A 22,380-nucleotide genomic window follows, 5' to 3' on the forward strand; every position below is an offset into this window, starting at 1 on the left:
TTTATTTCTGAGATTGTGGTACAAAACATCCGGTTGAATTGGATTGAGAACCCCAAACACTGTACAAAACTAACACTTCATCCAAACTCACGACATGCCATTTAAAAGAGAGATTATTTCCAGAATGCTTTCTTAAAAAAAGTTAAGCTCTTCGTTCCTGTAGCTTGACCAGTAATTTAATAAAATTAAGAGAGCCGTTTGACGAATTTTGTTTCTCCAATAAGGATGTTCAAACTTTATTTTGTAGCTGGTCCAATAAACTCACTAGACCAACAATCGTAAAATGTCTTTCATTAAATAAATTCAAGTAAATAAATAAATAAAATGAGCACAGAGAATAAGTCATCACTCACCTAATCATGTTTGGCAAAATGATTTTAAATATTAGCAGGCTGCCATAGAGAGTCCTTAATTAATTAACCATAATAGGTATTTATTTCCCTTTTATTGTACAAGAAAACTGATGAGCATATCATAATAAATACATAAATTCCAAATACTGGGAAAGTATTGTGTACATAAATAATTTTCCTTCATTACGTTATATGTACAGCACATTCCGTAGCAAAAGACTGGAGAAGGCAATCTGTAAAAGAAAGAAAGAAAGAAAAGAGAGGGTGATTAATAATCAGCAATTACATAAAATGTATATGTAAAAACGAATGCGTTGCATGAGAGATACTGTACAGTTTAGTAGTCAGAAAATTTAAAGGTACAGTACAGTTAATTATTTTATTTCTTAACTTACATGAAATACAAAAAAAAAAAAGTTGTAAGGTTTTTATGGGTCATGCCAACTCTATCTCACAGCAATTCATAACGAATTAGCCACTAAGCCAACAAAATGCAAAATAGTTACGTTTCCTTGTGAGATCAGGCTGGTCATGCACCATATAAATGGTAATATAGAGCTTCCGGGAAAAGAAACCCCCTCACAATTAATTGAAATTTTATGAAACATTTACAGTTACTCTTGTTTACCGGAAAACTTTTGATTTAGTGGCTAATTCGTATGAATTTGTACAATCTTACTCTTACATTTTAGTATGATTTGCTCATCCCCTAATGACGGTTGGGTTTAGGGGTGTGGTTTGGTGCCATGCCTCCTTTTAAAAAGCGTACATTTTCGTACGACTGAACTTTTACTTATGTTTACCAATTAGTAAAGTAGTTACGTGTCCTCAAAAAATCAAGCTGGAGAGATGGTATAAAATTGCATCTTCAGCAATGTGTAGAGAAGGCTTTATCGGAAGAGCTTCACTAGAGAGCTTTATCTAATAATTCTAAATGCGATCAAAATATTAGTCAAATCTACAAACGTTCACCCAACTTCAATGGATAAAATACGTCTGAGGGGCAAACTTAGCAAAAAAAAACAAACAAAAAAAAAACAAACCAACAATAACACAATTTGGTATTTAAAATGTCATAATACTAATAATCATAATAAAAATGTTTACAGTTGACTTTTTTAAAATGGAAAAATCCAATCTCACGAGGAAATGTAACTTATTTTACGCATTGTTAACAAATGGCTAATTTGTAGGAATTTATCCAATTTTATTCATTTTTTTTAGTAGGTGTGTTCCAAACCCCACCCCTAAACACAAACGTCATTGGGGGATGAGCAAATCGTCCTAAAATGTATGAACGAGATCATACAATTTCATTCAAATTAGCTACTAAGTCAAAAAGTTATACATTGCGTTGATAAAATCAATTACAAAATTGATGGCATCAATTGTAAGACATAAGGTAACTTTTGATCTAGCGGTTAATTCGTATGAATTTGTACAATCTTACTCTTACATTTTAGTATGATTTGCTCATCCCCTAATGACGGTTGGGTTTAGGGGTGTGGTTTGGTGCCACGCCTCCTTTTAAAAAAACGCACATTTTCGTACAACTGAACTTTTACTTATGTTTACCAATTAGTAAAGTAGTTACGTGTCCTCATGAGATCAAGCTGGAGAGATGGTATAAAATCGCATCTTCAGCAATGTGTAGAGAAGGCTTTATCAGAAGAGCTTCACTAGAGAGCTTTATCAAATAATTCTAAATGCGATCAAAATATTAGTCAAATCTTCAAACGTTCACTCAACTTTAATGGATAAAATACGTCTGAGGGGGAAACTTAGCAAAAAATAAATTAACCAACAATAACACAATTTGGTATTTAAAATGTCATAATACTAAATATCATAATAAAAATGTTTACAGTTGACTTCTTTAAAATGGAAAAATCCAATCTCACGAGGAAATGTAACTTATTTTACGCATTGTTAACAAATGGCTAATTTGTAGGAATTTATCCAATTTTATTCATTTCTTTTAAGTAGGTGTGTTCCAAACCTCACCCCTAAACCCAAGCGTCATTGGGGCATGAGCAAATCGTCCTAAAACGTATGAACGAGATCATACAATTTCATACGAATTAGCCACTAAGTCAAAAAGTTATACATTGCATTGATAAAACCAATTACAAAACTCATGGAATCAATTGTAAGACAGAAGGCATGTGATAGACGCTATGCTATCAAGCGGCAATTCGTAACTTTTTCATTTATTGGTTAATTTGTATGAATTCATACGTTCTCAGATGTACATTTGCTCATCACCCAATGACGGTTGGGTTTAGGGGTGGGGTTTGGTGCCACCCTCCTTTTAAAAAAACTACTTTTTCGTGCAACTGAACTTTTACTTATGTTTATTAATTAGTAAAGTAGTTACGTGTCCTCATGAGATCAAGCTGGAGAGATGGTATAAAATTGCATCTTCAGCAATGTGTAGAGAAGGCTTTATCGGAAGAGCTTCACTAGAGAGCTTTATCAAATAATTCTAAATGCGATCAAAATATTAGTCAAATCTTCAAACGTTCACTCAACTTTAATGGATAAAATATGTCTGAGGGGCAAACTTAGCCAAAAAATAAATAAATAAATAAACCAACAATAACACAATTTGGTATTTAAAATGTCATAATACTAATTATCATAATAAAAATGTTTACAGTTGACTTTTTTAAAATGGAAAAATCCAATCTCACGAGGAAATGTAACTTATTTTACGCATTGTTAACAAATGGCTAATTTGTAGGAATTTATCCAATTTCATTCATTTTTTTAAAGTAGGTGTGTTCCAAACCTCACCCCTAAACCCAAGCGTCATTGGGGGATGAGCAAATTGTCCGAAAATGTATGAACGAGATCATACAATTTCATACGAATTAGCCACTAAGTCAAAAAGTTATACATTGCGTTGATAAAACCAATTACAAAATTCATGGCATCAATTGTAAGACATCTAGCATGTGATAGATGCTATGCTATCTCGCGTCAATTCGTAACTTTTTCATTTATTGGCTAATCTGTATGAATTCATACGTTCTCAGATGTCTCATCACCCAATGACGGTTGGGTTTAGGGGTGGGGTTTGGTGCCACGCCTCCTTTTAAAACCCATACATTTTCGTACGACTGAACTTTTACGGATTTTTTACAAATTAGTAAAATAGTTACGTGTCCTCGTGAGATCAGGCTGGATAGATGGCATACAATAGCATTTTCAGCAATGTGTAGAAAAGGCTTTATCGGAAGAGCTTCACAATGGAGCTTTATCAAATATATCTAAATGCGGTAAGAATATCATTCTAATCTACAAAAGTTCACCCAACTGGTGTAATGGACGTCTCTCGACAGGATCACAGCACTGTCTACGAGTTCCAGATAAAAGCATCGAGAGTGAGATTCTTGATTCCTTTTATATTCTTATAGATATATAGAAAGCTTCTTTCGGACAGGTCAGAGAGAGAGCCGTGTCTAACTTTTCATGTTCTTTTGGACAGACAGCAGAAGAAAAAAATCAAGACGAAAAAAGAAATGAGAAAAAAGGGGTTCCACATCTGTCTGGCACACAAGAGCAGGAGAGAGCTGGAGAAATGCTGGAGGCTAGCGTGTAGCAGAGCCTCTGTAATGGTGTCTCGTATGAGAAAACATCTGTGAATTTCCTCAGTGATCTACAACAAAGTCCAACTCAGAGGAGTCACTCAGCGGCTCTTTGAAGTTCCTGCCTGACAGAAAGCTGCCATTGTGTTCTGCCCTCCGCGCCGCGTAGCCTGACTCTGCTCTCGCTAATTTCCAGCATTTTCCCCTGAAACGTGATCCGGTCTGCTTTGGAGGGCTGGATGTTTAAAGGCAGCGGCAGAGCGGTGCGCTGATGGGACCAGGGTCAGCACATGAAGAGAGGGTCGCCCTTAACCCTTGTGTACTGTTCAAATTGACTACCATTTCGTTATGTTGGTGGCTGTTTTTGCCCCATTGACTTCCATTATAACTACATTTTTCTCATTGCAAAGCCATGACACCATATAATCATGCATTTGATTGTAGGTGGTTTTCCCAGTTGGGAAGTAGTAAAAGTTAAAATTTTTACTGTTGATCATCAGTTGGCGCCATTAACTCTACTGCAGGTATTATAATAGATCTATTAAAGACATTGACTGTTTTTCTTTTCTTAGAATGGCTTAACTTGAAGTGCTGTAAACATTTTTGGAAATAATTTAAGGTACTTTATGATATGTTGCCATATGGCAACAACGTCCAACGTCCAATGGTGGACAAAATAAGGATGAATGATTATATGGTGTCATGGCTTTGAAATCAAATAGTCATTATAATGAACGTCAATGAGGCAAAAACAGCCCCAAACATAATGAAAGGGTAGTCAATTTGAGTGTATTGCTAGATTTTTTAAAAATGTCAAAGCATTTTCCCTAAAATATGCCTCAAAATAAGATTTGTTGACAAAAAGCACTAAATTTGCTGAAACAGAAAAAGTTGTGGCCAAATTAAGCCTCAAAATTACCTCAGAGTGGATGAAAACCCTCTCAACAGCACATAAGAGTTTAACACCCTCTCGCCGCTGTGTGTGTGTGGCAGTGTAGATCTGACCCGCTCTGTTCCCGCAGGCCTGGGGTAATTGTTGAGGTCACGTCTGGCTTCCTCCAGCCTCAGAGCTTTAGGATTATACAAAGGGGCCAGAACATCTAGTTCACAGATATTGACTACGTTTATATGAACATCAGTAATCGTAATCTGAATAAGACAATAATATGATTAAGGTGTTGACATGATGTTCCTTTCATGCTCCTATTTGATTTACATCAGTTTGACAGCATTCGATGCTAGTTTTGGACAAATTTAACTGTTAATTTCTCACACTATGCATGCAAACAGATACAAATTCTCCAGCCACCGCTGCCATTTAATTTACTAACTTTTCATTCATTATCACTTCAAAGTCAAGACATTTCATAATGTCCATTTCTTCCAGAATTCTCAGCTTAGTCATAATTTCCCACGTGCACCAAAAATGTGCCATTCTTATTTGTTTGAACTCAAAACACCTGACAACTGCAGTGTCTGTCGCACAATATACAAAATGGTAACAGTTTGATTGTGGTGTTTAACTGTCTATTACTGCACTTCAATAATGCCACTAAAATATGGATACTCCACATGTCTTAATTCCATTTCTGTTTAGTTCGATTATGACTTTAGCTGGATTAAGGTCATAAAAAATAGCTGTTTACACACTCTCAGAAAGAAAGGTACAGGAGCTGTCACTGGGGCAGTACCTTTTTTAAAAGGTACATATTTGTGATACTTAATGGTATCTCAAAAGGTACTTTTTAGGTACATTTGGGCACTAATATGCACCTTTGAGGTACCACTATGAACTCTTTGGGTACAAATATGTACCTTTTGAAAAGGTACTGCCTCAGTGTCAGCTCCTGTACCATTATTTCTGAGAGTGCATGATAAAAGTATTGGTGTCCATGTAAATATACTCACTAGCTATGTTTCCATCCAAAAATGCGAATTAAATTCATGCTCAAAACTGGAATATCACATCGAAGACGTGCGAATAAAGCAGCCGTTTACACCCAACAAGTCAAAGGGAACAAAATCGTCACCTCCTGATTAACTGGCGCCAAATATCAACAGTAAAAACGGAATTTGCTGTGGTAGGAGAAGCTGTGTGAATCTTTTCTTTATTTGATAAATGACTTGCACCTCAGAAGGCAATCCCGACACGTAATGAGCACGTTGTAGCATTTGAAGCCATGAGGCGCAGAGCGCAGACGCTCTTAACAGTTCTGGAGGTCATTGATAATATAATAACACTAATACTGAAATGGTTAAGGCGTTTTAGAATGACTAAAGCAACATTTCAGATGTTTTACAACGTGTTCAGCCTGCTGATTTGTCTATTCAAACACATTCTTATCATCAAATGATCTCTTATAACAAAATCACATGACTTTTTTAATGCACATGCTGGAATTTGTTCGGTAAAAGTGTTTCTATCTTAGTTTGTGCGCATCTTTTCTTATCGAATAAAAAGTTTATTTTAAATTATGCGTATGTTTGTTAGGCACATTATCAAAATTGATGCACATCTTGGTGTTTCCATTAACTGATTTTTTTTATAGGTGGATGGAAACATAGCTATTGACTCATTTTAGATTCCGCTTGACAGGGTTTTTTCAAGCCCCTGTTGCAGATGTTTGTCCTTGGGACGATCCAGACTCTCTTTGTTGTGGAATTAATCAAATGTTTTCAAGCGCAGAAGAGTGAGATGATTAGCATTCGGATTTCACTAGAAACTTTTGTCGACAAACAATTTCATGTGCAAATTAATATTAAACAATGGGAGGCCAAATGGAATTAGTGATATTGCTTATCAAATGGTGGAAAACAGAGCCGAGAAATACACAAAACCCGGAGGATTTGCTCAAAGCTCCTTTTTTTAATAGATAAAGAGACTTGATTGAGTTCTCAGCTGTGCTATCTCAAATGTTTCTCCTAATATTTGAGAAATGCACATAGACTTACATTAGTCAACATTGATGTGCATACGATAATAAAGCTGTAATGTAAATGTAGACGGCAGCTTAGTTTATTTAGTCTTCAAAAAAAAGGTTTTATAAAACTAGTATGTGAATTGACAGACCTCTTCTGAATCTTCAGAGCAGACCTGAGAGATTACTGAAATAAAATAATACTAAAATAAAACTATTTTAGTTTCGGCTTGATGCCAAGTAAACATTTCTCATTTTCATTCAGGTTAAATTGACGTATTACAGTAGCTAAAACTAAAATAAACATTGAAAAAGTTAAATAGCCGTATGCCTATTACATATCCATAAAACACTGTAATATAACCGGGCTCGGATCATATTGCTTTCTCACTAATATCGATCCGCTCCAGAGTTCGTTTCATTCCACTTTATTCAAGCGATCTCGGAGCGATTGTTTTGGCGCGGATCTGAGCGTGATTGCTGGATTCACATATGCCAAACAAATCACGCTAACTGGGCAAACGAGAGAGGTTCTGAAAAACAAGTGTAGGTGTGAAAGCACCTTTATGGCCCGTTTCCACTGAGTGGTACGGTACGGTTCGGTTTGGTATGCTTTTATGACCATCCCACTTTTTCGGCACCCTTTCGAAAGAGTACCAAACATGAGAAAGGGTACCAAAAGGCAGAGCTAGACGCGCAGCTGAACGCTATTGGTTTACAGAGATACGTCATTCGCTTGAATGAAAACTAAAAACCTGTCATGTTTAAAATACACAGCGAGAGATTACAGCGGAATAATATAAACATGTAATAATGAGCCATGGTCGATCCGGGCTCAAACAAACCTTGTCGTCGTCTTGATGAACAGCCACAAAGCCATGGAGTAAAGCAGAATCTACCCTGTGCCTCGTAATTTTTTACGAGGCAGTCTGAAGTGCGAGTGGTTTCGCTTTCTTCCTTGAGTTCGCCACGCATCTAACATTATATCTGAAATAACAAACTTCTTGAGCTGATGATAATAACTTGCGCTTGATTATTGACGTGCTTTTGAAACCCGATCCTGTCAGACACTGACAAACGTGAGAGTGAAGCGTGGAAAAGCAAATGAGGAGCCGGAAAAAGAAGGGCCCATTGGAATTAATGGAAATAAATGGAATTACTGTCTAACATAGGCTACATGTGCTGCTAAAGTTTACAGACACAGATGAGAGGTTTTACTGACTGTAGGCTGAAAATTGCTTGTGTTTGAATCCGAAAAAAAGTCTCGAAAAACGCTGACGATAAACGAAAACGAAATGCGTCTCGATGTGTACGTGCCTTAAAGGCCCGTGCACACCGGGATGCTTTTTGCTCGCGTTTTCTGTCGACGTTTAACGCCTCATGAGTAAATAAAGTTACAGTAAACAGCACTTGGAGGCGCTGAAGCGCAAAACTGTCAATGCGAGCGCACATTGAGCGCACTGTGTTACAAGCGGGTGTCAGAAGCTTAAAGTTGTGTAGCGGCATCTAACATCAAGGAGTGATTCTGCATACTCTTCTGCTCGACAGCAATGAAAAACGCATGGGTTTGAATCCGGAAAAACGTCTCGAAAACGTTGACGATAAACGCAAATGAAAAGCGTCCCAGTGTGTAGGAGCCTTTACACCTCTGCAATGCAGTAGGAGTAGCTGTAAAAGTCTCACTGTGCAGTGCAAAACTATAAAGTGAAGTGAAATGACAGTGTCCCGACCAACCAAAATGTGTGGGAAATCTGCAACAGCAAAAAATGGCAAACTCCACAAAATTTGATGACATTTGCTTAATTTTTCTTTAAATTCAGGAATCTCCGAATCACGAAATCCTTGAGGGTCGATCGTATTCTGATAAATATCAAATGCTTACAAAGAGAAGACTACTAGATAAGGTAATCGATGCCCAGTGATGATCCGATCCGCAGCGCTGACAGTAAGGGACAGATTTGTTGTTTTTGCTGCTGAATGTAAACAGGTCTGCGTTTACTCAGCGGCAGCTGCGAGCGCCATCTGGGAGGGCTTCAGCGAGGCCAAACAAAACAGGTTACACCTTCGGCCATGCCAAGTCCTGTAGCCTATTCCTGGTCTGCACAAACAACAGGGGCTAATCGCAATTTCATGCTCTGATTTTCCCCAGACCTCAATCCAAGCCCCGCAGGAAAAAGAAACTTTAGCTCATTTTCAGGAGATATGGGCTACATGCGCTTCCATATGGCCGGTTGTTCGTGATTACACAACCAAACTAATTCATCTTAAACTCTTTTTTTTTTTAACCGTTGGAAACACACTCCCTTAATTCACACTTTTTACATTCAGTTTGATGCTGTGTATTGACAACAAATATTTTTATGTTGCTTTAACTCACAAAGTCAGAATTATTAGCCCTAATTTTCTTATTCAAATATTTCCCAAATGATGTTTAACAGAGCAAGGAATTCTTCACAGTATTTCCTATAATATTTTTTCTTCTCGAGAAAGTCTTATTTGTTTTATTTTGGCTAGAATAAAAGCAGTTTTAAATGTTTTAACACCATTTTAAGGTCAATATTATTAGCCATCTTAAGCTATATATTTTTTTCGATAGTCTACAGAACAAACCATCGCAACACAATGATTTGCATAATTACCTTAACTTCAGCCTAATTAACCTAGTTAAAAAAAATTAAAATAGCTTGTCAAATATTATTTACTGTCATCATGGCAAAACTATTAGGTTAAGAAATGTGCTGAAAAAAATCTGCTCTCTGTTAAATCAGAAAATGGGGATAAAATATACAGGGGGGCTAACAATTCTGAACAACTTCAACTGTATTTTGATAAGTTAATCAGGCTTAAACTAAAAACACTAAGTTTACCATCATACTTTTAGTCAGTTTGATTGGCGTAAGTTGAAATGACTAGAAAAGTTCATTTGTTTCAACTGAAAAAACTTTAGGCAGCGAGATTTTTAAGTGTCTAATAGATTTACAAGCCTAACAGGAGAAATCAGCCATTCTTTCTCATCAAATGTGAGCTGTTTTGTTGTTGTTCATATAATTCAGTAGCATTCTATGGTGGAATATACACCTTAATACATTTATTTCGTTTAAAATGTAACAAGTGACATTTCTCGATGAGGCTAATTGCATAGCTAGCGTTTTATTCATCCTACAGTGCATACCATATCCTAATATACTTTTACACTGCACAGTAGGCTCATTTGAAGAGCATGTATGTAATTTAATTAGTTTGAGCTTTAATAATTACTCATTCATTCATTCATTTTAGTCCCTTATTTATCAAGGGTGACCACAGTGGAATGAACCGCCAACTATTCCAGCATATGTTTTACACAGCGCATGCCTATCCAGCTGCAATCCAGAACTGGGAATGGTTTGCAACCAGTTACCTTAAAAAAAAGAAGAGTAAATCCAATGAATGTCACTCAATTTTTTCAGTGTAGCTTAGTTGAGGCAACAGACTTAAGTTAGGTAGAACGGATGGACAGAGTAAAGTCTGGTGGAGTAAATCTTGAATATTTCACACACAGTGTGCTAATATCTCAGTCACTGCTAACACACAGTAACATTGCTTAAGGGGGCTAATAATATAGATTTTTAAATGGTTACATAAAAAAAACTGCTTATTCAAGCCAAAATAAAATAAATAGACTTTCTCCAGAAGAAAAAAATATTATCTCACGAGAAAACGTAAGTATTTTTTACGTTTTGTCAGTTTAGTAGCTAATTCGTACAAATTTCTATGAGTTCAGTCATACGAATTTGTTCGATTTTAAAAAGGAGGCGTGGCACCTAACCCCACCCCTAAACCCAAGCGTCATTGGGGATGAGCAAATCGTACTAAATTGTACGAATTAGATCTTACGAATTAGCCGCTAAATCAAAAAGTTACGAATTGCCGTGAGATTGTGTTGCAAATACTGTGAAAAACTCCTTGCTCTGTCAAATTTGCAGGGGGGCTTATCATTTTGACTTCATCTGTAAGTTAAGGAGAGCGGATGGACAGAGTAAAGTCTGGTGGAGTAAATCTTCAGTCTTTATCTCTGTGCTAATATCTCCGTCAGTGCGCGCACATGCTGGTGGAGATCGTGGACATTTGGCTGCATCCCACATTCAAGTCCGAATGCAGGAGGGTAAAATCTCCCACTTTTATCCCGGCGGTATTCAGTGCTCATGCAAATGTGGGTAATTCAGCGGGGCATAGAAAGCCCTCAACAAATTGCAGGTGTTAGGAAGCCGAAACAAAGGCCACTACAAGCCCTAATGGCATCCAGCATCATTAGCAAGTCTTTGATGTGCGTCCTCCACTCACTCTTTTATCTCCTTCTCCCCCTCTCAGCCCTTCTCTTTCCACATCTTACGCTCTCTCCTCTTTCTCCTTTCCGCGCTTCTTCATTAAATCAGTCTTTAGGGAGGGAACCCACTCCTGTTCCTGACATCTGTTTGGCTCTTATGCCTGTCAGTCTGTCGCACATCAGTCGCTAATCTGCAGATATCCTAAAGTACCTGTTTATTCGGCAAAAAATAAAGTGTTTACTTTCGTCGCCGGTTTTATTATCCTGGTGTGATTATTATAGGAGATGCAGCGCTTACTAGCAAACGAACATATTTAGTGAGAGCGCGGGAGCGTGTGTTCTTGTGTATCAATGGCAGGTTACCTGCTTTACATCCCGGCAGGTTTTTGAAAGAGAGGCTTTGGAAACACTGCTATTCAAAAACTCTTGCTTTGAACTCTAGAGGATATAGAGACAGGACAATGCCAGTCTATTTGTGTTCCCCGCTTTGAAGTCCACCCCGTCTATTAGTATGAGAGTGTGTGTGCGCCGTCTGACAATAAATACTCCTCTATCTGAAGATTATGCCTGCGAAATATCTGAAAGGTGCCACATTGCTTCGCATAGTCGGAAAAGAAAACACAGCGCAGAACAAATAGTTAAAAAGCGAGGAGGGGAAAACTTTCTGGTGCTGTGCGGACCACATTAAAAGAGATGCGGAGACGCTTTAATGAGCGCTGAGAATAGGCCATCCTGGGTTTATGAAGGGTCATTGAGGTATTACAGAGTACAGGTGCATGTGAGATTCTGACATAACATTGAGGATCTTCATTTACGCATTGTGCTTGATGAAATTGCGTTAAATGAACGATCAACTTTTTATTTTTCGAGTCAAACAGCTGAGTTGTAGATTTTTTTAATCCATTCAGTCGATCTTCAGGACTGACAGGAGCAATTTTAGCTTAGCTTAGCATAATTCATTGAATCTGATTAGACCATTAGCATCTCGCTCGCTAACTACAGAAGTGTCAAGCTTTAATTAAAGGAAAATTATGAAAAAGAATAGTGAAATTGCAGTGCGAGATGCTAATGGTCTAATCCGATTCAATGATCTATGCTAAGCTAAGCTAAAAGTGCTTCTACAAGACCAGAAAATCGGCTGAATGGAATGAAAAATGGTAAAACTGAACTGTTTAGTCTAGTGGAGTTGTAAAAAGAACCTGCTTCTCAAAGGACGAAGAGCGTTCTTTTAAGAAAGGTGCCATATTGCTTTGCATTGTTAAAAAACACACGGTGCAGAACAAATAGTTAAAAAGCGAGGAGGGGAAAACTTTCTGGTGCTGTGCGGACCACATTAAAAGAGATGCGGAGATGCTTTAATGAGCGCTGAGAATAGGCCATCCTGGGTTTATGAAGGGTCATTGAGGTATTACAGAGTACAGGTGCACGTGAGCTTCTGACATAACATTGAGGATCTTCATTTACGCATTGTGCTTGATGAAATTGCGTTAAAGGAACAATCCACTTGAAAATAAGCTCATTTAATAAATCGCCTCGAGTCAAACAGCTGAGTTGTAGAATTTTTTAATCCATTCAGTCGATCTTCAGGACTGGCGGGAGCAATTTTAGCTTAGCTTAGCATAATTCATGGAATCGGATTAGACCATTAGCATCTCGCTTGCTAACTACAGAAGTGTCAAGCTTTAATTAAAGCAAAATTATCAAAAAAAAAAATGTAAATTGTTGTGCGAGATGCTAATGGTCTAATCCGATTCAATGATCTATGCTAAGCTAAGCTAAAAGTGCTTCTACAAGACCAGAAAATCGGCTGAATGGAATGAAAATTGGTAACACTGAACTGTTTAAGTCTAGTGGAGTTGTGAAAAGAACCTGCTTCTCAAAGGACGAAGAGCGTTCTTTTAAGAAAGGTGCCATATTGCTTTGCATTGCTAAAAAACACACGGTGCAGAACAAATAGTTAAAAAGCGAGGAGGGGAAAACTTTCTGGTGCTGTGCGGACCACATTAAAAGAGATGCGGAGATGCTTTAATGAGCGCTGAGAATAGGCCATCCTGGGTTTATGAAGGGTCATTGAGGTATTACAGAGTACAGGTGCACGTGAGCTTCTGACATAACATTGAGGATCATCATTTACTCATTGTGCTTGATGATATTGCGTTAAAGGAATGATCCACTTGAAAATAGGCTCACTTTATACATCACCTCGAGACAAACAGCTGAGTTGTAGCATTTTTTAATACATTCAGCTGATTTTCGGGTCTTAAGAAAGCACTTTTAGCTTAGCATAGCATAATTCATTGAATCGGATTAGACCATTAGCATCTCGCTCGCTAAGTACAGAAGTATTCAAGCTTTAAATAGGAAATTATCAAAACTTTTATTTTAATTGTTGTGTGAGATGCTAATGGTCTAATCTAATTCAATGATCTATGCTAAGCTACGCTAATAGTGCTTTTGCAATACCTAAGCTAAGCTAAAACTGCTTCAGCAAACTCGAAAATCTTCTGAATGGATTCAAAAATGGCAAAACACAACTGTTTAAGTCTAGTGGAGTTGTAAAATGAGCCTACTACCCCCCCCAAAAGTGTTCTTTTAAGAAAGGTGCCACATTGATTCACATAGTTAAGTAAACACACTACGCAAATCAAATAGTTAAAAAGCGAGGAGGGGAAAAGTTTCTGGTGCTGTGCGGACCACATTAAAGAGATGCGGAGACGCTTTAATGAGCGCTGAGAATAGGCCATCCTGGGTTTATGAAGGGTCATTGAGGTATTACAGCCTGATCTCACGAGAAAACGTAAGTATTTTACGTTTTGTCAGTTTAGTGGCTAATTAAAATGAATTCCTACGAGTTCAGTCGTACGAAATTGTATGATTTTAAAAAGGAGGCGTGGCACCTAACCCCACCCCTAAACCCAAGCGTCATTGGGGGATGAGCAAATCGTACTAAATTGTACGAATTAGATCGTTACGTAATTAGAAAGTTACGAATTGCCGTGAGATTGTGTGGGGTATTACAGTGTACAGGTGCTCATGAGTAGACAAACACGGAATCTATGCGCACAGATTTCCGCAGATTTTTAGCCCATCATTGATTCTGTTTATTTACTTGTGTAAATGTGTGTACATTTAAATTTATTCAGTTTTTAAATTAATTTCAGTAATGACTAATATGAAAATATTAATATAATTTATTTACAATACAGTTTGTAAAGTAAAATTTTCCATCTTTTAGTAGATATATTATATAGGACACTTGCTTTGTTTACCAAATAAAGTGGATCTAATTGGATTTACATTGTAAACATTAAATACAAGTTAAAAATGTATTTATTTCATATATTAGGTTTTTAATTATGATACTCCCAAAGTGATTCCACATAAATCCACAGATTTTTAACATAATTCTGCGCAGAAATAGCAAAAAATGTCTGCAGATTCCGTCTGGCCCTACTCAGGAGCTTCTGACATAACATTAAGGATCTTTATTTACACATTGTGCTTAATGATAAATCCCCTTTTTATTTTTTTTTAAAATAGGCTCATTTTATAAATCACCTCGAGTCAAACAGCTGAGTTGTAGCATTTTTTAATCCATTCAGTCGATCTTCAGGACTGGCGGGAGCACTTTTAGCTTAGCTTAGCATAATTCATTGATTCGGATTAGACCATTAGCATCTCGCTGGCTGAGTACAGATATGTCAAGCATTAAATAGGAAAATTATCAAAACTTGTTTTTGAAATTGTTGTGCGAGATGCTAATGGTCCAATCCGATTCAATGATCTATGCTAAGCTAAGCTAAAAGTGCTTTTGCAAGACCCAAAAATCATCTGAATGGATTCAAAAATGGTGAAACCCAAAAAGCAGCAATGGGAGTTGGACATTAGTTTTAGCATACTGTAACTTTGATAAAAAGTTTTGATCCACTTCAAATGTTGACCACTGGATACTCTCATTACAGCATAATAATCAAGTCATAGTCATATCGAAAATAGCAACTTTTCATTTTCCATTAGTCTTAGTGCACAATGCAACTCCAGAATAATCTTTCAAATAGAAATATTATCAAAACTTTTTAGTCAGTTTTGGGCGAGATGCTAATGGTCTAATCCGATTCAATGGTCTATGCTAAGCTAAGCTAAAAATGCTCCCAGCAGACGCAGAGATTGACTGAATGGATTAAAAATGTTAAAACTCAACTGTTTAAAATGAGCATGTGTTCCTTTAATACTGCTTCAGCCTGATATTGCCTTGCCTGCTGCAGAACAGTCCCCTCCGCGAAGGCAAACTTCAGAGGGTTCGTGAAAGCACAAAAAAAAAAAAAAACTAGAGAGCTTGTTCAAAATTGATTTCCATGGCAAAACAGGGCCAAAATAATCTAGGGAACAAGATCTCTCTTAATGGATTCGATGTTCTTTAAAGAGGCACTCGCGGGTGTTAGAGTGACCTATTTCAGCCGGCGCTTTTCACAGGAACTAAATATTCTCAGACGGGGGAATAATGCTCGCAGAATATTCTCATTACCGCCTCATCTGAGCATAAGAAAACTGGACGCGGCCAGCTACGATTAGAGCTAGAGCTAGTCAGCATGAACACACTGATAACCGCAAGCAAAACGTGTGTTATTTACTGAGCTTCGTGATGAGCATTTGCATATAATGACTATCACATACAATTATGCAATAATTAAGTTTGTTAACGGGTTTATTTTAAGTGTTTTCCAATGACATTCCATGTGTTACTTTCTGAAAAATCTAAATCACATGGAAGATTTTAGTGAATGTGGACCATTTCGGAATATTCACTTTAATTAAGACCGCTAGAAAGACACAAATACACATACCTACACGCACACACACATAGGAGTTTAGGTATTCATTCACTTTCTTTCGGCTTAGTCCCTGATTATCAGGGGGTGCCACAGCGGAATGAACCGACAACTATTGTCTCGAGGCACAAGGCTGGGGAAGGTTACAGAAAAAAAATCTGCTGCTCTGAAAGTTCTAATGAGCACAGCGGCCTCCATCATCCGTAAGTGGAAGATGTTTGGAACCGCCTGGACTCTTCCTAGAGCAGGCCGGCCATCTAAGTTAAGTGATCAGGGGAGAAGGAGCTTAGTCAGGGAGGTGATCAATAACCCGATGGTCACTCTGTCTAAGCTCCAGCGTTCTTCTGTGGAGAGAGGAGAACCTTACAAAATGACAACCATCTGTGCAGCAATCCACCAATCAGGCCTGTATGGTAGAGTGGCCAGACGGAAGCCACTCTCCTCCTGGAATTTGCCAAAAGGCATCTGAAGGACTCTCAGACCATCAGAAACTAAACTCTCTGGTCTGATGAGACTCAAATTGAACTCTTTGGAGTGAATGCCAGGCGTTACGTTTGGAGAAAACCAGGCAGTGCTCATCACCAGGCTAATACCATCCCTACAGTGAAGCATGGTGGTGGCAGCATCATGTTTTTCAGCAGCTGGAACTGGAAGACTAGTCAGGATAGAGGGAAAGATGAATGCAGCGATGTACAGAGACATCCTGAATGAAAACCTGCTTCAGAGTGCTCTTGACCTCAGACTGGGCAGACGGTTCATCTTCCAGCAGAACAATGACCAAAGCACACCGCTAAAATATCAATGAAGTGGCTTCACAACAACTCGGTGAATGTCCTTGAGTGGCATAGCCAGAGCCCAGACCTAAATCCTATTAAACATCTCTGGAGAGATTTGAAAATGGCTGTACACCGTCGCTTCCCATCCAACCTGATAGAGCTTGAGAGGTACTGCAAAGAGGAATGGGCAAAAATTCCCCAAAACAGGTGTGCCAAGCTTGTGGGATCATATTCAAGAAGACTTGAGGCTGTAATCGCTGCCAAAGGTGCATCAACAAAGTATTAAGCAAAGGCTGTGAATACTGATGTACATGTGATTTTCAGCTTTTTATTTTTTATAAATTTGCAACAATTAAAAAAATAATAATAATTATATTGTCATTATGTGTAGAATTATGAGGAAATAAATGAATTTAATCCATTTTGGAATAAGGGTGTAGCAGTTTTTAATAAAAAAAAAAACATTTTACGGTCAATATTATTAGCGCCCTTAGCAATAATTTGTTTCGATTGCTTACAGAACAAACCACTGTTATACAATGACTTACCAAATTACCTTAACCTTACCCTAATTAACCTAGTTAAGCCTTTAAATGTCACTTTAATCTGAATACTAGTATCGTGAAAAATAGTCAAATATTATTTACTGTCATCATGGTGAAGATAAAATAAATCAGTTATTAGAAATGAGTTATTAAAACTATTATGATTAGTGCTAAAAAATCTTCTTTCGGTTAAACAGTAATTGGGGAAAAATATTCAGGGGGGCTAATAATTAACAATGCACCAGAGTGGATCCACACATCACTAAAATAAAACCCTCATCGACCCTAAAACAACAACAACACCCTGTTCCCCATCTGTTTCTCTTCCGAATGAGCATATCTGCCAGCATCTGATAATAACGTATCATTACACCAATAAATATTTTGTCTCTCATAACTGATACGGGATATATGAGTAAACAGAGATGCATAGGAGCAAATCCATCCACGTCTTTATTGACAGAAATAAACTGAACGAGCCAAATTGGTTACCTGCCAAAATTTCACACATCAGATGATATACACTGGATGCTCGGTGGACTTTAAATGAGGAACAAATCAACTATAATATACAGAGTCTTCATCATTTCATGAAATGCTTGGCGTGAGAGTTTCTAAATCAATTCGACTGACAGCAAAATAAAACATCATCAAAACAAGTTCACTACTGTACTAAGTGGAGACAAACACAGATATTCTCCCTGCACGAGAATCAGGCTAAATAAACCAGGACTACCAGTGAAGGGGTAGCATGGTAGCTCAGTGGTTAGTACTGTCGCCTCACAGCAAGAAGGTCGCTGGTTGGAGTCCCGGCTGGGCCAGTTGGCATTCTTGTGTGGAGTTTGCATGTTCTCCCCATGTTGGTGTAGGTTTCCTCTGGGTGCTCCGGTTTCCCCCACAGTCCAAACACATGCGCTATAGGTGAGTTGAATAAGGTAAATTGGCTTTAGTGTATGAGTGTGTGTGTGAATACGAGAGTGTGTGGGTGTTTCCCAGTACTGGGTTGCAGCTGGAAGGACATCCGCTGCGTAAAACACATGCCGGATTAGTTGGCGGTTCATTCCGCTGTGGTGACCCCTGATAAATAAAGGACTAGGCCGAAGGAAAATGAATGAATGAACGTCCCGTGAAGGGCTTTGAAATGTACATTTTTTATTGAAGAGAGGGCGGAACATATAGTAGCTCCTCCCCCTTTAAAAAAACAGCCAATAGTGTTTCATTCTCATTTTGGGTGGTTGAGCACAAGTGCATCAAATGAGAGTGGTCTCGAAGGGGGCGGGGCATGTCAGATACTGGAGAGCGTTTTATTGGTTATAAAAGTTGATGAGAAATTCAACATCAATAAAATCGTTGATCCATTTAGGCGGATGTGACAAACTTCAAGCTTCGGATGTTTATATTTATCTATATTTATCTAAAGATTAATTCTGTTGATATTTTGGGGCACGCTAACTATAGATATATTTAAAACTAACATACTGATACTAAGATCTAAAAAAACGTTTAATTTCACGCGACCTTTAAACCAGCATGACGGTGCTTCATTCGTTCATTTATTTTCTTTTCGGCTTAAGGCTGATTTATCCTTCTGCGTCAAGTGCACGCATATGCTACGGCGCAGCCTACGCATAGATGCAAAGCCCTCGCTGTGGCCGTCGGCATAGCTGACGTGCACCTCTCAAAAAAATTTAACTACACAGCGCAACGACGCGTAGCGCAAGCTCTGTGATTGGTCAGCTTGGTAGCGATGGCGAGTGTGGACGAGTCACGCGAGTTCATTGGAGCGAGTGTTTACAAGTGTCGAGTCCCGTGAAGGAGCTCCAGATGAAAAGTTTTGTTTTGTGTTTACCTTATGATCAAAGTTGTTGCACGTCCGCCGGTTCCTGCCTCAAAATGAGCGAGTTTGAGCCACTTGTATGTTAAGGAAGCGTTCAGAAAAAAACAAAACACCAGCGAAGAAACTCAACACAGAGGAACATAAACACCTACTGCCAGCTAGCGTTTCGGAAGTGTCATTGCAGAGGAACACAAACAGCAGTAACCAGGCTTAAGTCCCTCCATTAATCAGGAGACGCCACAGAGGAGTGACCCGCCAACTTATCCAGCATATGTTTTACGCAGTAGATGCACTTCCAGCTGCAACCCATCACTGGGAAACACCCATACACACTCATTCACTACGGACAATTAAGTTTACTCAGTTCACCTATATTCCACCCAGAGGAAACCCACTCCAACACGAGGAGAACATGCAAGCTCCACACAGAAATTACGAAAATGTTTTTTCTTCCGGAGAAAGTCTCATTTGTTTTATTTCGGCTAGAATGAAAGTTTTAAATTTTCTTAAAACCATTTTAAGATCGATATTATTAGCTTTCTTAAGCAATATTTATATTTAGATCCTTTGGCATTACTAGAAATGTAACCTTCCCAGTGTCAACAAGGCCAATACTGCAGATAAGGCTTTTGTTTTGACCTATATGAAGACAGAATGATATGGAAAGGGTTGGAGAAAATGAAAGAAGATTGGATGTACATATTCACTGAAGATCAGATCTTCTTCTGGGCCCTCAGGGGTCAACAACTGCAGATCAACCAAACGATATGCAAATTAAAAAAAACGGCAGCACCACAAATTGACTTGCGTGTGTATGTGGTGTGGCTTTGTCCACAATTTCTCACTGAATATCACGTGTAAACCAACATGATGGCAGGAACATAAACGTGAAGGTGTTTTAATAAAGATTAAGAAGTAGTAGAGGAAAAATATATCTATTTTAAAAGAACGAGTTGAAAACAATTTGAGATGCGAGGCATTCATAACAGTCTTATCTTGCTGGCTTCGTGTCTTTGTGTGTCTGTGTTTCTGCGAGGGGGGATCAAACGCTAAGATTCACTTTTCATGTGCTAATGTTATCTGCCTCCTTGAGGAGAATTCAAATTAATGATTGTATCATTATTGGTTTGATAAACTGTGTTTAATGAAAGAATGATATCAAGGGTGTGAATCAAAAAATAAGGAGGACATGGCAGGGCATTCCTCAAACTTTTCATACCCACGAGCAGCTTTGAAATGCAGATACCGCCCCGATGCCACGAGATAAGCTCAGATCCAGCTCTGAAACTGACGGCTTGTCCTGAACGCCACCAAAATATTCAGAAGGGCAGCGAGATATTCGGTTACAGGGGGCTGGTTTAGACAATAAACATCATTTCTTTCAACAAACGCACATTAAATGCTCTAAAAACTTTAAAAATAAAATATCTTTTACCTATTTTTTTGGTGTCAATGACATACATAAATAAGTAAATAAGCATGTAAATAAGTAAATAAATAAATAAATAAATAAATAAATATGCAAATAAATTAATTAAATATGTTAAAAATAATTAAATAAACAATTAAGAAAGTTAATGATCACACAAGTAAATAAGAAAACAAGCTAGTAAGTACATAAATAAATATGTAAATAACTAAACAAAGTAAATAAGTATGTAAATAAGTAAATAAATAAAAAAGCAAAATATATGGGTGGTTTATTCCACTGTGGCGACCTCTAACATAGAGACTAAGCCGAAGGAAAATCAATTAATAAAAGTAAATAATTAAGTAAATAAGCACACACATAAGTTAAAAAGTATATAAATAAGTAAATAAATAAGAACGTAAATAAGTAAACTAATAAATAAGTAAATAAGTATGTGAATACGTAAACAGGTAGATAACGAAATATGCATGTAAATAAGTGAATAAATAATTACGTAAAAAAGCAATCAAATAATCAACTAATAAATCAATTAATCAATTAAATATAAAACACAGTGTTTTATGGATGTATGTATTCAGTTTTACATCGACAAACAACACGATTAACTAATATGTCATAGACGAAAATGACAAAATGTCACAATACTTTTACTTTTTTGAATATTTGAAAGATTTGTTCAAATATTTTTGCCATAAGGGATAGTTCACCAAAAATAAAAACCATTTCATCATTGATCAAAAAAACAGATATTTTGAGGAATGCTGGGACCCATCAACTATCATAATAGTAAAACAATTCTATGGAAGTTAATGGGCACCAAAATTACTCAAAATTATCAACAAATTTACAAATTTTTGAAACGCTAAGTCAAATAATCACTGTAAAAGCAACAAATTCACACACTTTTATACGCAAAAGCAACTAATTGCTTTAACAAATTGATTCATTTTTAAAAATCTAAGTCAACTAATCACTTTAAAAGCAACACGTTTACTCACCTTTTAAAAGTATCGTCAACTAATCGCTTTTAAAGGAATGAATTTACTCAGCTTTTAAAGCAGTCAAGTCAATTAATCGCTTTAAAAGCAACACGTTTACTCACCTTTTTAAAGTATAGTCAACTAATCGCTTTAATAGCATTGAAATTACTCAGCTTTTAAAGCAGTCAAGTCAACTAATCGCATTAAAAGCAACAAATTTACTCACATTTTAAAAGTATCGTCAATTAATCGCTTTTAAAGGAATGAATTTACTTAGCTTTTAAAGCAGTCAAGTCAATTAATCGCTTTAAAAGCAACACGTTTACTCACCTTTTAAAAGTATAGTCAACTAATCGCTTTAAATGCATTGAATTTACTCAGCTTTTAAAGCAGTCAAGTTAACTAATCGCATTAAAAGCAACACATTTACTCACCTTTTAAAAGTATCGTCAACTAATCGCCTTTAAAGCAATGGATTTACTTAGCTTTTAAAGCAGTCAAGTCAACTAATCACCTGAAAGTCAACAAAATGTACTCACTTTTTAAAGGTAAAGTCAACTAATCGCTTTAAAAGCAACAAATTTACTGACTTTTTAAAAGTGAAGTAAACTAGTCGCTTTAAATACAGCAGGTTTACTCACTCTTCAAATGTTTTGCCAACTAACTGCGTTAAAAGCAACATATTTACTTTTTAAAGGTAAAGTCAACAAATCTCTTTAAAAGCAACAAATTTACTCACATTTTAAAGGCAAAGTCAACAAATCTCTTTAAAGCAGCAAATTTACTCACTCTTCACATGTTATGCCAACTGATC

General features: G+C 37.2%; 1 protein-coding gene across 1 annotated transcript in view; it reads right to left on the bottom strand.

The window, feature by feature from the left end:
• Nucleotides 1–22,380, bottom strand: part of myo3b (myosin IIIB) — a 186,209-nt gene continuing 163,829 nt past the window's right edge. The window contains exon 29 of the mRNA XM_056464721.1: nucleotides 1–586. The gene's annotated coding sequence lies outside the window, so the exon portion shown is untranslated. The remainder of the gene's footprint in view (nucleotides 587–22,380) is intronic.

The sequence above is a fragment of the Danio aesculapii genome, chromosome 9 (assembly GCF_903798145.1).
Source record: "Danio aesculapii chromosome 9, fDanAes4.1, whole genome shotgun sequence".
Taxonomy (NCBI): domain Eukaryota; kingdom Metazoa; phylum Chordata; class Actinopteri; order Cypriniformes; family Danionidae; genus Danio; species Danio aesculapii.